Here is a 12,196-nt window from a genome sequence, read left to right on the forward strand (position 1 = left end):
TCCTGCTGTAGTCATCTACGATCAGCATGAAGTACGAGCTCCCACGCAAGGACTCATTCCTCATAGGGCCACATAGATCCGTAGATACAAGCTCCATCGGTGAAGCAGACTGCCGCGAAGCTGTGTGGGGAATGGCATCCCTATGCTGCTTCCCCCGAATGCAGGAGACACATGGCTGCTGGCTCACCACTATATCCGGCAACCCTTGAACAAGCTGTCCACTTGACGCCCTCCGAAGATAATCATAGTTAAGGTGACCAAACCGAGCATGCCATAACTCTGACTGTGACTGAGAGGTAAGAAGAAGAGTAGAGAGGGCGGTGGAAGACTTTAATTTATAGATGCCGTTCTCCTCATATCCGGATGATAGAACCTTCCTCGACCCACGATCAAGGACTCGCACCGTAGTACTGTCAAACTCCACCACAAGGCCAAGCGAGCAAATCTTATGAACTGACAGGAGATGGTACCCTAAGCCTGGTACATGCAAAACCTCTGAGGTATGGGTACCACCTCGTCCATCTGGAATAAGCTGCATCTTACCCCGACCTGCAATAGATACTGAAGAGCTATCTCCAATGAGAATCTGCCCACGCGAGGGTCGCAACTAGGCAACACCATCTGATGAAGGAGTCATGTGCCGGGAGGCACCACTATCAACGATCCACTCTCGAGCCTGGGGAGCCGTCATCGCAGCATCAGAAGCATTCGGTGAAGAGTCCTCAATGACAGCTAGATGAAGAAATGCAGCTGATGAGGGCGCAGCCACCGCTCCAGAATCCTTGGTGTCCTTCTTGTCTTTGTCAGGGCAATCCTTCTTCCAATGGCCAGTCTTTCCACAAATATGGCATGTGGATTCTTTGTCCTTGTCCTTCTTGGTGCTGAAAAATGCTACACATGGTGATCTTAACAAAAAGAAGGTCAAATTTCAGCATGAACAGCCGACCATTAGCTGAAAGTTCTATCCCTTTTGATGCTGAAAATGAGTAGAAACCTATTGTGCTACAGCCAGAAGATCATGGACAGCACGTAGATGCACAAGATGAAATAAGACAACAAGAAAAACATGTTGAAAACAGATTACAGCAGCAAGAAAATGCTGAAAATCAGCCACTTGGTGATAGTGTGCACATTCCTCAGGATGTAGGCCCACTGCCTAATAATACAAATCATTGGGTAAGAAGGTCTACACATGTCAGAAGGTAGCCACAGAGGTTTCAGCCATCTTTGGATTGCATTTTGTTGACTGATGAGGGTGAGCCTCAGACATTTAAAGAGGAACAGTCGTGTGAAAACAAGAGAAAGTGGGAGCTTGCTATGCAAGAAGAGATGAAGTCTCTATATGCAAATAACACATGGAAGCTTGTACCTTTGCCCAAGGATAGGAAAGCTATTCCTAATAAATGGGTTTACAAAGTGAAATGTATTGATGGGAAGCCCAATTACAAGGCACGGCTGGTTGCTAAGGGCTATACACAGAAGGAAGGCATACACTTCCAGGAGGTCTTTTCAACAGTGGTGAAGATGACTACACTCCGTGTTTTGTTTGCTCTCACTGCATCCTTGGATTTAGAGTTGGATTAGATGGATGTGAAGACTGCTTTTCTTCATGGTGACTTGGATGAAGAGCTGTACATGAAGCAGCCAGAAGGATTTGCTATTCCAAGAAAAGAGCATTTGGTTTGTAAGCTGAAACGCAGCTTATATGGGCTGAAACAAGCCCCTAGACAATGGTACAAAAAATTTGATACCTTTATGCTCAGTCATAGATTTAAACGCAATCATGCAAATCATTGGTTATACACTAAAAAGGCTGATGATGGAAGCCTTATTGTGCTGGTTTATATGTGGATAACATGCTGATTGCAGGACAGCACAAAAGTACTTTGAATGCTCTTAAAAGGCAGCTGAGTTCAGCCTTCTCCATGAAAGATTTAGGGGCAACTGAACACATTTGGGGCATGCGCATTAAAAGAGATAGAGGGCAGTGTTAGTTGTTTCTCTCGCAGGGCAAGTACATCAGCAAAGTACTTAACAGATTTAATATGGCTGATGCTAAGCCTCTTGGTGTGCCTTTACCGCCACATACAAAGCTTAGCAAAGCTGATTGCCCTAAGGATGATGCAACTGCTAGTGCCATGAAGGGTATACCTTATGCATCAACTTGTGGATCTTTGATGTATGTCATGGTTGCAACTCGCCTTGACATTGCTCATGCAGTGGGAGTTGTTAGTAGATTCATATCTAACCCTGGCAAGCCACACTGGGAGGCAATGAAATGTATCTTCAGATACTTGAAAGGTACACAAGAAAAGCGTATATGCTATGGAAAGGGTACACTAGAGTTGCAGAGATTTTGTGATTCGGACACGGCAAGAGATCTTGACACTAGGAAATCTACCAGTGGGTATGTTTTTACTACAAAAGTTGAATATATTTCAGCCACAGAAGCTTCTAAGGAAGCTATTTGGCTTGGCTGTCTGGTCAAGGATTTTGGTCTTTCTTCACGTACTCCAGTGCTTGGTTGTGATAGCCAGAGTACAGTATGTCTGGCTAAGAATGCCATGTTTCATGTACGTACCAAACACATAGATGTTCGGTACCACTTCATTCGACAGGTCTTGGATGATGGTCTTGTGACATTGACTAAGGTCAAAACCCAAGATAACCCTGCAAATGTCCTAACTAAGTGTCTTGCAAAGGCTCAGCAAGAGCATTGCATTTGTTTAGTAGGAGTTGGTTAGCTTAAAGGTACCACTTCGAGCCTTTAAGTGGGAGGTTGTTGGGTGTAAAGTCCCTTTGTCTCCGTGTATATAGTCATATGGGTGTGAACACACCCTTATTGTACCCTAACATATAAATACATTCTTTCATTCTTTGTGTACCATCACAATCTGGTACACCTATCTCTGCATTCACTCTCTCTAACTCTCAATGCTGCTGCTCGCGCCTCTATCTCGCACTCCATTGCACACTCCCCTTCACAAGGTACTTGATCTTAGCTTGTCCAAGGAACCATTTGCAAGATACTTGGTCTTATAAACCCACTTCACACCTATCACTTTCCGCTTCAAGCAATACGGAACAAACTCTCAACTCTAATTACAATCAATGGAATCGAGCTCCTCCTGCATGGCCTGACGCCAAATATCCTATGCAAGAACCTCCTCAACTATAGTAGCCTCACTATCATGAAGAATCAAGGACATAAAAGCATAGTTCACACAAAGTAAACTATTCCGTTGGGCCTATAAGCGAGCTGATTTGTGTGGACCTATAGGAGAAGCAGGAAAGTGAGAAACACCCGAATCCTGCATGAGTTGTCGGTACCATCGAGGAATCCGAAGAGGCTCATCATGCTGCGAGGGAGATTGAGTAGCCTCCAGTACATGCAATGCACCTGTCTGTGAAAGGGACTCCCCCTCACAAGGGAAAGGTAAATGCTCCTCATCAGAAGACAGCTCCCACTCTGATAGCTAAGCATCCTTAAAAGACTCTAGAAGGAGGCCGAAGGGGTGGAAGTATGCGACGACAACAAAGTAGTCACATCCATCAAAGGTGATAGGGAAGCCAAGGTAGAAGGTGGATAAGGAGAAGAGGGAAGAACTGAAAATGAAGGGGTGCGAAGAGGCAACCTAGTGAGAAGTAGAGGAGCATCGAAGATCACATCACAGCTCACCTCAAGCTTCCATGTCGTCAAGTCATAAGAGTCGATAGCTCTTCGTAGTAGTATTGTAGGCCACGAAGATGAGCTTCCTAAACTTCAGGTCAAGCTTTGTCTTCCTCTTCTTCTTGTCAACATGGACAGATGCATCACATCCAAAGATGTGGAAATGAGACACAGAAGGCTTTTAACCAAAGAAAGCCTCGTAGGGAGTCATGTCCTATAATGCAAAAGCTAGGGAGCAATTGTGGATGCAAACCGCAATAGCCACCACCTCACCCCAAAGGGTATGAGGAAGACCCCCAATGCTCCAACATCGATCGGGGTATCTCTCGCATGGTCTAATTCACATGCTCCACCACACCATTCTGGAGGTGTGTTCAACGGATGGGTATACTTCACCCAAATGTCATGATCCCTACAAAATTGAGAAAAGAGATTACAAGTAAACTCTCCACCATGATCTACTAGTATCCCACCAACTTTGGAAGTAGTCTATGTCTCCACAAACACCTTCAAAAACGGGAGTACACCTCCCTCTTATACTCCAAAAAATAAGGCCAGAGATAACGACTAAAGTCATCTATAATACACATTAGATACTTGGCCTTTCCAAGGAAATTCAATATGAACGAACTCAAGCGTAGTAGAAGCTCTCCAAGTGTCAACCTAGGAATGAGATTGCCCATGTTGCTTGCCCCACAAACAGCTAGGGCACAAAGCGTGAATAGGAGGGAAATTAGAAAGTCCCTCCACCATCTTTTTCCAAGAAGCCCGTCGGATAGCATCAAAGTTGAGATGACCATAACAAGCATGCCAAAGCAGCCCAAGCTCGGGGAAAGACCTCATGGCTAAGGCCATGAGCGTGTAAAGCCCACCCTCTTGGGATCTTGTCTAAAGAACGGCACCTATAGACTCATCCTCAACTGTCACCACATCTTGTGCAAAGACCACACAAGAACCAAGCCATGTAAGACCATGAACAGACAATAGGTTAAAACCTAAATCCGGTACATAGAGAACTTTGACCAAAGAAGACTGCCTATCTAGCAATAAAGGAATAGTCCCCACTCCTCGAACAAGAATCGTAGAGTTGTCACCAATGGTGATTGTGCCCCCTCTCGCACTCGGATCTTGAAGCCAATCCTATCCATAGGTCATGTGAGAAGAGGCCCCACTATCAACAAGCCTAGGCTTCTCCTAAGCGGAAGAATTGTATCCTCGGCAAATACATGCACAAAGACAAACTGGCTGTCGTCGCCAGGGCAGCCTTTGTATCCTTCGAATCCTTCTACTTTGGCTTCAAATGGAAGTGCTTTTGCTAACACTTCTCACAATGAGTACCCTTCCCACAGTGTGAGCACTTGGGCTTCTTCTCATCCTTCTTATCCTCATGCTTCTTGTCCGTGGCCTACACCTTCTTTCTCTTTCCTCCAATTGTACCTGCAATAAATGCCTTGATGGAGCCAAAACCATTGGCCTCAACTTCTCTGAGTTGCTCGTCGTGCTCCAAGACAAGCGATTAAAGCTCCTTCCATAAGAGTGTCTCACGGATCCTCAATGTGATAAGGCTGGTGTAGAAGACATCGAACTGAGGAGATGGCAATTGAGTCAAAAGAATCATAGCCATGTCTTCAAAGGATATCATCTAACCAAGAGAGACAAGCTCACCTCTCATGTCCTCCATCTTCAAGATGTGCTCCTTCGTAGAGTAGAGAGCATCAAGACTAAGCATCCGCCACTTCTTCTCAAGGGAAATCTTGTGGGCAAACGTCTTGTGATGATACAAAGATGCAAGCTTCTTCCACACTTCCGGTGTGGTCTCCAACCAGCGAATATACACAAGGACAGAATTTTGCAAACTCATAAAGAGAAAGGATCACGCTCCAAAATTGAGCCGATCCCACAAGGCTCCTCGGTCCATAGAAGTCCCATCTACTAGATCCACCTTAGGATGGGGGATGGAGTTTTAAACAAGAGCCCAAAGATCGAAAGTGTCGAGTATGCACTCCACCTTACATGACCACAACGAATAGTTGTAACCATCAAGTTTGTCTTCTTTGGGTAATAAAGGTAAGACAAGCACCTACATCGAGGGTATCAAGGACGACATCTTCACTAAGGATGGAGTCTTCTATGATAGATGAATAGAAGGGGTATGGATGCTAACGAGGGACTCCTCTCGCCAACTATAAGTGCAATAATCACGTCTTCGCTCAAAAGAGTGTCTGGAAAGAAGCTCCTCCTCTGAGTTATCAAAGCGCGTGAACTCGTAAGACATGTTCGATCCTGCAATCACCTAGAAAGTTGTGTTCGGTAAAGAAAGGCTATTGCCTGTCACAAGAAGGGGGTTGTATACACCGAGAGGCTGTCACCTATGCCAAAGAGCTGCCACCTGCACCAAAAAGCTGCCACCTTCAAATTGCAAATTTGCATTTGCTGGAAAACACAGAACGTTGAAGCTGCCTAATGTCTGGACAAGGTTGCCTCATCCTAGATGATGTCACCCAGTGTTTGAAAGGGTTGACTGGGCACTGGACCACTTGTACCTGCTATGAACACAATAAACGCAAGCTGAAAATTTGCGTTTTGAAGATTTGGGCTGCTACTTCGTAATGGAAACCTCCTTTTCCACAAGAAATCTCCAGATTGTGTTCTCACTTAGACGATGATACCATGTAAGAGAGTGCAACAAAAGAGAAACACAAACACTGAGAGAGAGAGAGAGAGAGAAAGGAACCAGAAGATAAAGGAAGAATATTGCATTGACTGAAGAATGCTGATACAATGGAGATGGACTGATCACTCCTTGCACCCAGCCCAAAGCATCAATGAGGGCACCAAATAAGGCCAATGACGATGGCAGCACCAAGCACGGAGAGTCGAAGTATTGGAATGTGCACCAACAAACGGAAGATTGAAGACTAAAGAGTGTGTGTGTGTCTACCAAGTGGGCTATAAATAGCAAAAGCACCAAAAAACTAGCCGACCTGATCCTGAAGAGGCCATAAATGCTAGCTGATAAGCAGTAAATGTTGGTCACTAAAGAAAAATGCCAAAAAAATCCTTGATGACAATGACAATGTCTAGTAGGTGTAGGCAAACAATGGAAAGAAAAAACCGGCCTAGGAATGCACATAGGAAGCCGACAAATAAAGAAAATGCACCTAAACTGCCAAAGCTCCTATGTCTCCATTAGACTCTAACAGGTGCTCACAACCAAGAGGTGATTGACTGACATAACTAACATAGGCAGGCTAACAATATCTCCCCTTTTATATTCCTATACCAAATGACTGCACAGATGTAGAAATTGAAGCTCTCTCTCTCTCTCTCTCTCTCTCTCTCTCTCTCTCTCTCTCTCTCTCTCTCTCTCTCTCTCTCTCTCTCTCTCATGGAGTTCCATCCACCATAGCCTATTGGTCACATGTGAGCTCCGTATCCAACAAAAACATGATAAGCATTCGGTAATCTACCCAAGCACTAAAATAAATTTACATGATCGCACGGCCTAAAAACACGACATGCATGTTCAATTTCCAAATTCTGAGCACATGCACAATAGCAAATTGACCCAATCTCTTCCCGAACTGATGGCTGTCCAAAAATTGGAATGTTTAACGTGGCACACAGCCCTAAACACCCCCTAATTTGGTACAAAAATTGCCAAAAAGAGAGAAAATATATATAATAAGCAGCCCTCAAGGCTAATCTGATGCAAATCAGCAGCATAATGCCAGAGAAGATGGCACACAGCCCATTTGTTGATCTAAATCAGCAGGACAATGCTGTTCCCAATGCCACACTGCTGCCCTAGTAATCACAATCAAAGAAAAAGTATGTCCTAATGTTACTGCTCAGTCCACCGTAGCCAAGAATGACCTTCTTAGCTGCAAAATGGCTTCTCTCAACCTGAACCCAACCCAGAATGGCTGTCCCAGCTTGCATGCAGCTTGATTGGGAAGGCTCAGATAAAAATAGCAATTTTTACTTTCCAAAATACCATTCAAAAATCCCATATTGATTTTCAGTTGGTCAACAATAAATGACCTGCCCAAACTTTCAATTTCACTGCCCAAATATTAAAGTTTAATGGCATTGCCCAAACTTTCACATAAAGGTTCTAACCACTCTTTTGGCCCTCAAAATGAAAGTTTCACATTCTAACCTTGGTTTTTTTTTCTTACTCTAATGTCCTACCCACGTCTTATAGTACTGATGCAAGGTTCTCAAGCCAAAGGCTAAAAATAAGTTCACATACTTGTGACATAAGACTTGTCAAATTTTATTACCGAGTCCAATTTAGGGCACAAGTCATTACATCTCAAGGTTTTTTGAATCTTATACAATGGCTAGAGTTCGAAGCATGCTCTATATTTTGACACTGCTACCAATCCCCCAGAATGTAATCACTCCACCTCATTTTCATCTCTTACTCTCCAAGCAATTGCCTAAACCAATTTCACCACTATCCCAACATGCCATGTGCATTTCCCATTAACAAGTGCAGCCTTTGCACCCCAAGGGTAACTTGCAACACCTGGATTCCTTCATACAGCCGAACCACATATTTCTCTCATAGATTTGCCAACACAAATAGTTCCAAACAATAAGATGGCATAATCAAGAAAAGTTTGTGTATTGTGTGTACCAAAAGTTTAGTATTTGCATATAAGTCTCCAACTATATTCCGAAGTGGATATTAGGATCTCTATCCACTTTTAGGTTCGTTTAGGATTTGAGATACTTCTTGGACACCAGTTTGCGTGCACTCAATTTTATTCATGTCTCGTGTATATTGACAACATATATGGGCAGCTCTCCCTTGTTCTTTGGCTCAACCTACTAACTTAAGTTCCACCTCCCCAATGCCCACACTAATGTGCTAATGCACTAAGCTAAAGTGCTGTTCACTGTATCTCTACTTCCACCATGTGTAAGCCTTTCTGTTCTACTGAATCCTTCAAAGTCTCATGTGTAGAGATCCATTTCCCCCACATCCACTCATATTACTGACAAAGTAGATCTATGTAAGATTCAGACTCTAAGCTGTGGAAAGGCAACATCAATAGAACAAAGAGATTGAGCTCATTAACAAGTCAAGCCGCACTACACGATTCAGTTATTAATCGTGGTAAAATCCACCCTTTTATAGTTAAGACTCAATTGAAAACGCAATGCTATTTCTAACATTATGATTGGACCAGACATGCCAACTATGCAAGGAACGATACAACCTGAAGCATTTGTATTGCTGTGAAACTATGATCTTCTGTTTGATCACAAGCACTCTAACAAATGGAAAAGGTAAATGAGAGCGGGAGAAGTTCAAAACCTGGCAATTCTCAGCATTAAGCAATCATCATTTCGAGTATTCAATGCTCTGTGCTAGCCATTTTTCCAAGATCCCGTCTCTGCGTGTCGAATGGCAGACGCAGCGTGCACAGGGGATGAACAGTGGAACACCGCAACCTCGAATAACGCGGATGCGAAGACCCGAATTACACAGCGACGAAGCTTAAGCTCGCTCGCGGTCTCTCTGCGCCCTTCCCCCAATAAGAATGAACTTGTGTTTGGAAGAAGTAATTTGCACCACTCAAGGCATAATTTTATGGCCGGCTTTTATTTTTTTTAATCTGATTTATTTTTGTAAATCTTTTTTTTTAAATCGATGACTTATTTTTTTAAATCGATGACTTATGTATCAGTTGAGATGTTTTATGTATGACTTGGGACAAGCCCAGTGTCTTCACCCTAAGTTATTGACACCTCGGAGCCGCCCAACTCCGCATACGCAAGTCCCCCCTCCTACCAACTGGGCTAGCCCCTCGTTGGCATCAAGTTAAGTTTGATTGTCGACCACCTTCCTTTGGGTAGGGTGCCACTATCTTGTCTTTTGGTAGGGTGTTGTGACTTTTGACATTGGTAGACCGTTAAATATTTTTATGTGCATTATGGCAAAAGACAAGTCACAACACCCTACCAAAAGTAGGGTGGTTATAATCAAAGCCTATTGGATCTTTACATCATCTAGGTTAGTTATACACTACTTAATTATAATTGAACTATATACATCAAGTTGCAAAACTTCAATCAAAAAGTTTGTGAGATTTTACTTTCTTATCAAGTAATCCTAGTTATAAATAAAGGGTTCACCAAAGAGTGAAACCATAACTCAATGAGGGGCCAATAGAGTGACATGCAAGGATGCATTGTTCTCAAGCTCTACAAAATCCAAAATAGAAAATAAATTACATGGCCAATTGTTTAACTCACAATAGACCTATGACTAATATATAAGAATTTGTGGTAGAGGTTCAATTGGCTATTGATGATGCAGCTTTTGTGCAAAATTTTCAATAAATTGGGGTAGCTTGTGTTTTGCTTTTGGAGGCATCGCTTTATTGGTCCCTTTGGCCATCGTGCATAACAAGAGCCAAAGAAGTGGTACAAGTCCTTTTGATTAGCAAAATTTTAAAGTGATTTCCAAAAGTAAAGATTTCAAATCTTTCAAAGCTCATGCTCAAAAATATAAGAAATATTACAAATGGTGTGGTTTTTTTTTTTTTTGCAATTCATTTTGAATGTAAATAGTTTAAGAGTAAAAGCAAATTTTCTAATGATGATAACTCAAACAATAGTATTCATTTATTGTCCAACCACAACAGCCTCACGTGTATTTAAATTAGCTATGACTCTTGACCAACGCTTGCATGTTTTTTGTAGTCTCTTTATATAGCTTGATCTTTACCTGCTCTTCTAGCTTTTTTCTTTTGGTTGAGAGGACCTAATTTCAATTCAAGGCCAAAATCAACAAGCCAATGAAGTAATGTTGCATGCTTTGTGCCCCCCAATTATGTCACACAAAAGATTATTATAAAGACCTACTAATCATTACAAATACACATACTCATGATACTAGGTTAAATTAAACATCACATTTGTTTATGAAATTGGAAAATCTATTTAAGTCTCCCCTTCGCATGAGTTGCACACCATTATACTCCCATCAATGGCCATATGCCACAAATATTACTATGTAATTGGAGGTCTTCTTCAAGCATACACATGGATCAATTTAGACATATATACATTGTCTAATGAATTGTAATACTAAGAGGTAGATATTTATTTTGATGATGATGCTAAGATGTCCAATCATTCATTCATCCATGACACCTAATGCTTTTTTTATTTTCCAATGCTGCAATGTCTTATATTTCCTCTTTAAAATGTATAAGATGATGTCCCAATCATCCACTACACCTAAGGCTTCATTAGTTTTCCAATGCTCTAATGTCATATATTTCATCTTTAAAAGGTATAGGGTGACATCTCAAACATATGACTATAACAATCTTAGTTTTAGCTCACCAAAACTTTGAAGGCTGTGAAGCTACATCTATTGGCATGTATGTTAGCTTGTGTGAGACATGGTAACCTACAAATTCAAAACTAAAGATTGATGAACAAAAGAATAAAGGCTTTGAGCTTTAGGGCCCTGAGCAATTGAGCTCATCGGTTGCCCTCAAATGCCTAACACAATGGAAAATGTTAGTAATGAAAATTGTACATGCATTTACATGCCTAACACAATGGCAAAGTGTCTTAGTATAGATTGTATAGTATTTAAGTACATCAAACAATTGAATGCATTGGCAAGAAAGAAGGTTCAATGTTGTAGGGTGGATAGAGCATTTACAAAACATCACTCTGACCTTGAACCCTTTGTGTCCCAAATTGCATTAATCTCCACCAAGAATGCCTCCACCATAGCGTCTACTTCCTCAAACTTTTTAAGGCGTACCTTTTTGTTGACTCATATTGACTCTGAATGCACAAGGAAGTCTTGCAAGTTGCAACCAAGGGACAATGACACTAGAAAATGGAAGTGGACCAAGGTGCACAACTTAAACCTCTTGTATAATTTGGCCCTTCTAGATGAGAGCAATACTCTAAAACATAATGTGCTTTTTGATGATGAATCTTCCAATGAAGAGGACACTAAAAGTGCTTACAAATAGTTAAGATGGATTACAAACTGAACTTGGCTTGAGTACCTTGAGGTGGTAGGCCATGAGTGAGTAGGGCTTAACCAAGTGGAATTATTTGCACAATATGAGGTTGGAGTTGAGTCTAAGTTATGACCATAGGGTGATATGCCAAGTTGATAGAAATGTCTGACTAGTAAGTGTGCACTACCACTCTATGCAACTTTGACATAATAGAAATGTCAAATTTGAAAATAAAACTTTGGTTAAGTTAAGAAAAATGAGGGTAAAAGAAGGGCCAAAACGTTTTAAAAACTACAATCTTCCAAATGAACTAATTGAATAATTACATGCATGTAGACAAGACTAACTTTGGATTTTGGCTCAATAAGGAATGCACTATACCTATGTCCAACCTTTTTTGTAGGACCAAAAACCTATAGCCTAAAATATTGGAGAGTTTTAAATCAAACTATTTTAAATTTTATTATTTCAAATAAATCTTTATAACTTTCAACTTTTAACATTTTTTTAAAATCTC

The 12,196-nt window shown here is 41.6% G+C and overlaps 1 protein-coding gene across 1 annotated transcript in view; it reads right to left on the reverse strand.

Moving 5' to 3' along the window:
* LOC148026638 (mitochondrial carrier protein CoAc1-like) overlaps window positions 1-9,241 on the reverse strand; it is a 34,582-nt gene extending 25,341 nt beyond the window's left edge. Inside the window, exon 1 of the mRNA XM_087691106.1 lies at window positions 9,000-9,241. The gene's annotated coding sequence lies outside the window, so the exon portion shown is untranslated. The remainder of the gene's footprint in view (window positions 1-8,999) is intronic.
* Window positions 9,242-12,196: the final 2,955 nt, after the last annotated feature.

Source organism: Lygodium microphyllum, chromosome 13 (assembly GCF_053477565.2).
Source record: "Lygodium microphyllum isolate KBCC chromosome 13, Lygodium_microphyllum_v1.1.10, whole genome shotgun sequence".
Taxonomy (NCBI): Eukaryota; Viridiplantae; Streptophyta; class Polypodiopsida; order Schizaeales; family Lygodiaceae; genus Lygodium; species Lygodium microphyllum.